Source organism: Sander vitreus, chromosome 15, assembly GCF_031162955.1.
Source record: "Sander vitreus isolate 19-12246 chromosome 15, sanVit1, whole genome shotgun sequence".
Lineage (NCBI taxonomy): Eukaryota > Metazoa > Chordata > Actinopteri > Perciformes > Percidae > Sander > Sander vitreus.
The window spans coordinates 29,451,661-29,456,660 of NC_135869.1; the positions used below are offsets into that span (position 1 = coordinate 29,451,661).

The window sequence follows — 5,000 nt, forward strand, 5'->3', positions numbered from 1 at the left end:
TGAGGAACTTTTTTTCTGACATTTTTAGGGCTTTATGAGGACCAAACTGTGAATGTGACTATATGAGACATGCAGGAATACAGTCAACAATATTTGACTTTGTTTCGATTGAATAAAAGCATGTCAAAGTCTACATGTCTGGCCGTTGATGGGATTCTTTTTCCAGTGTGGCCCTCTGGGAAGTTGAGTTTGACCCCCCCTGCTCCACACCCTGGCCCGCTTGATATGCAGATTGTAATGGATGTAATGTATCTACAGTTAGGGGATGATTGTGTCCTTTAAGGTCTTCAGGAGATTTAGTTTTGGTAAATCAGCGACTAAAGGAGCCAAAACCTTCCTCTGAAAACAGAAATATAAATGTGAAGTATTCACCGGCTAAGTTAAATTTAAGACTTCTGTAAAAGCTTTTCAATACTTTTTAATACTAGAATGAAATATTAACCCAACGTCCTAAAAGAAAGAAAGAAGACTGACTTTATAAATCCCCCTTTGTTTGGTATGACATCAAACTATGAATGTGCAGAAAATGTGACGTTACAGCTGAAAGCAATGTTTGAAATCTAACCACCATCATGACTCTCGTAAACAGACACGCCCACTTTCTAAAGCCACGTGGCGTGTTATCTGGACGCATTAGGAGCTATCTGCGTCTACGCCACAACGGGACGTTGCATTTGGAGCTCGGATTAGATTTTTTTTTTTTAAAGATAATTGTTTTGGGGCTTTTCCCTTTATTAGATAGAGACAGTGGATAGACATGAAAGGGGGAGAGGGATGGGGGAGGACACGCAGCTAAGGGCTCGGATTTGAACCCACGCCACTGCAAAGGACTCAGCCTATTGGGGCGCACGCTCTCACTGGGAGAGCTAGAGGGCGCCCCGCTCGGGTTGGATTTAGGAAAAAACAACGGTACGGTTGGGTTGAGGAAACGTGACACGCAGGAGCGATGTATTCGCTGTCTGGCGGGGAGTAACGGGAGACGATCAACAGATCTCAGGTCTGTTAAATCAGGGTCTCAAGATGTCGAAAAAAAAGGGTTACATTTCAAAATCTAAATTCTTTGACGTGTTGTGTTCTAGTCCAAAATAATTTTAGAAAGCTCTCAATTTTCTCAATGACATCATGACTTCACGTAAACATACACGCCACTTTCTAAAGCCACGTGGCGTGTTATCGCGAGACTACGGTTGGGTTTAGGAAACGTCACACGTGGGACCTGATCCCCGGTCTCCTGGTGAAAGTCCTGTGTTTGACCCGTCCTCCCCCCGACCAACCTCCCTACAGATTTTCTCCCTTTCATACTACTCACTACGGCGTCATTTCACACGCAGTCTCAGGGCAGTTTGTGTAACTGTCACATTATTTTTAATCTGTTGATTTGTGTACAACACGTTTATCTCGTTTGTTTCGTGGTGGCCAGCACAAAATGGGAACCATCTATTCAGAGGTTGGTTTCGGAAAAAACAACGGGGAAAGGACGCCTCACACGCTGTGAGACGGCCGCGCGACAATAACGGGACAGTTGGGATTAGGAAGACGACAGGGAACAAAACGCCACTCGCGGGACGCAGATTTTCGGCTTTTCATACTACTCCCTACCGTATTCGTGCTGTGATCACGAAATATGCTTCCCATTGAAATACATTACTTTACATTTTCGTGCTGGTCACCACGACAAAAAGGAGAAAAACATCCCCGTGAACACAAATCAATAGATTACATAACGTGACTGGGCTGTCATTTCACACGCCATCCCAAGGTAATGGAAGTCAATGGAGGCCAAACGGCGTTGATGAACACGCTAAGAAGAGGGTATGAGTCTTGATAACACGCCAATAATGGCGTATGAGTTGGCGTGTCATACATACACCTCTTCATGACATCAGTCTGGGACCACAGAGAAATCTTTTCAGCACATTCACAGACTTCATTCACAGATTTTTAAAAGCTTTATTTACAACCACGTCCTCAAACATCAGGTCACAAACTCGGCTCTCGTTGTGGGTTTTTATCCCAAAACCATTCAGGATCAAGCTGTGAAGACGAGAGGCGTGAACATCAGAGGAGCGTTATCCAGTGTCCGTTATCTAGTCATCATTCACTACTTTAACTCTAAACATCTTCTTTTTTTATTTTTTTAATAAGAAATTCAAGTATTGTTGGGAACACAAGTCAAAAAAAACAAACAAAAACCTTTTTTGCTAAAACGAAGACGAACATCAGTTTCATATTTATAATAAAAACATCAAGTTTCTTTTCATAGAAGAAAAACGAGTCTAATGTCTCGAGACGACCGAGAGGACGTCATCGAGTTAAAACAACAGGGTGTGTGTGTCTCTGTGTGTGTGTGTGTCTCTGTGTGTCTGTCTGTCTGTCTCTGTGTGTGTGTGTGTGTGTGTGTGTGTGTGTGTGTGTGTGTGTGTGTGTGTGTGTGTCTCTGTCTGTCTGTCTGTGTGTGTGTGTGTGTGTGTGTGTGTGTGTGTGTGTGTGTGTGTGTGTGCGTGTCTCTGTGTGTGTGTGTGTGTGTGTGTGTGTGTGTGTGTGTACAGAGTGAAGGGAGGTCATGGAGTTTAAAGGATCTCTACTCAACACAACACAAAAGAAAAAAATCAAAAAAGGGGAAAAGGTTTTCATTTATTGTTCCCTAAATTCAAGGGCGGGACTTTGGGTCCAACATTCAACCTTTTTAACATAACTAAGCAGAAGTCGTCAGGAAATGAAGTGTTTGAAAAGCTGGAGATGACTTTAGAAACTGAATGATCTTATCGGACGAAAGAAACTCATTTTATCTTTTATTTTAGGTCTCGTACAAACGATCACAGTTGGTCATCAACTTATCTGCTAAATCTGAACACTATTCAGGGACGATGTCATGTCGTTAGTCAACGTATCATCACGGTCAGTTTAGGAACTTCAGGACGCGTTTACATATTTTAAACTTATTAAACTGAAACCACAATCTGTCCCGAACCGTTGGGGGTCTGAAACGAGCCGCAGACGGGACTCAGGACGTCCTGACCTCTGCTCTACGGAAAAACTAAACCATTTCCCCTCCAAACTATCAGCAGAATATACTCTCACCTCAAGGATTATTATTAGGAACCTGTCAGGTTCATAATCCTTCAGGTGAATAGACATTTCTAGGAGACCATCGATTGTGGCCCTAATTTCATATTTTATCTCTGCAAATTCACCCTGGGATGTCAAAAGTTTACACAAAACTGTCCAGAACGGATGTTTATGGAGTAAAAAGGTATAATGTTACACGTAATGTTGATTTAAGGGAACTAACTCAGCAGTTGGAGGAAATGAAGTCGTAATTTAGAGACAAATTCTCCCGATTATTTATTTATTTATATATATATATATATATATATATATAAATATATATATAATATGAGCACACGGAAACGCTGCTACTTTCAAACAGAAACTAACGTGTACGTGCTGACAGCGTGCATAGGTTAACTCGCTTTTAACAAATATTTTTAGGGAACAATCATCAAAACGTTCTCCCGACTCTTTTGACTTTTGTTAAAAATCTAATCAGATCACAACAAACAAAAACAAAACTGCTAATAAAAATCACTTCTTAAAGATGAATTAAATAAAAATTACCACAAAATGTACGGGATTTCTTTCCGTGTATCATCGCCGACAAACTCAACCGATTGCACAGCATTCAAACCCAAATCCTCTCCGCGGGGGAATAAATATACACATGCAGATATACAAGTCGGCCTCGCAGACGCGCTGGGTTCCTGTCCAAGAGGAGCTGAGGTTTCAGGGGTTACAAATTAGGAAACTGAGGGGCCGACCAGGAAGCCTCAGGGGCCCCTGCCTGCCTGCTGGAGCTTCAGGACATTGAACATTGAAAAATCTCACATTGCCCTTTCAAAACACACGGTCCAGGAAACTGAGGAGCTGCTGAAACTAGAGCCAGGACGAGTTCTCAGGAGCTCTGGAGGTCAGAGACGTACGTTCAAACACGTGAGCAAACCAACTCCGCTGAATGTCGAGGGGGCCGCTGGCAACAGTTAGCCGTCGTCGAAAAAGTTCCTGAGATCCTTAAAAAAAAATAAGAGGTTCCTGGGAAAGTCTGTGCAGTGAAAGCGTGTGGGTGTAGGGATCTGACTGATGGTTCCACATGTTGGTACTACTTTATCTACAGCGGTGCACGTCACGCTGCTGCTCAACATTATCAGACGCCACTTTCCTTCCTTCCTTCTTCGTCGGCCTTCATTTTGGGCCGACCTGACTTGCTGAGTTGGAGGGCGGGTAGTCAGACTCAATGAGCCATCTGATTGGTGGAGAGCTAACCAGGAAACGGGGAGCAGGATGAGCGTGACTAGAGTCTCTCAACATCTGACATTAATCTTCTAAACTGACCTTTGTTGATCTGAAATGAAGACAGATTCAGCAGCTGCACGGCCTGTTTCTCTCTTCACATGTTTCCAGAAACACGTTTCAGTGACCATGATGGTCGGGAGCAGCCAGACCCACGTGACGTGTTCGTCATTTCCGGTTTTCATTTTTTGTATTACGTCTCAGCACGCGCAGAACGTACGCTCAAGTCGGCGTCTCTTCGGTGTGTTCTGAGACACTTTTTGGACCAACCCGGGGAGACTGATCAGTCAGCTAGTTTCCCGTCTTTGCACATTCCTGTTCACTGAACTAAAACCCAATTAATTTCCATTTTAGACAGATCAGTTTATAAAAAATCCGAGCCTCTTTGAACGCATCACTGTGTTCCTGTTCACTGAACTAAAATCCAAACATTGAGGATCATGTGGGGAGTTTGTAGTTAAAGAGTTTAACATGTAGAAACCCAGCAGCGTGATTGGTCTGGAGGAGCCTAAGCCAATCAGAGGTTAGATTTGATATTACAGGACAGAAATCTGTTGGGATGTAACTTCTTACAGTAGAGAGATTATTTACTGAGGATCAACACTGGTGCATCCTTATGTGGTCTACAGACGGGACACCTGAGCCTGGAACTA

At 43.1% G+C, this 5,000-nt stretch overlaps 1 protein-coding gene across 2 annotated transcripts in view; it reads right to left on the minus strand.

Annotated features, from left to right (window-relative positions):
• Window positions 1–1,936: 1,936 nt before the first annotated feature.
• Window positions 1,937–5,000, minus strand: part of nlk1 (nemo-like kinase, type 1) — a 19,893-nt gene continuing 16,829 nt past the window's right edge. For both annotated transcript variants that reach the window (XM_078270024.1, XM_078270023.1), the window contains exon 12: window positions 1,937–5,000. This exon is cut by the window's right edge and continues 1,680 nt beyond it. The gene's annotated coding sequence lies outside the window, so the exon portion shown is untranslated.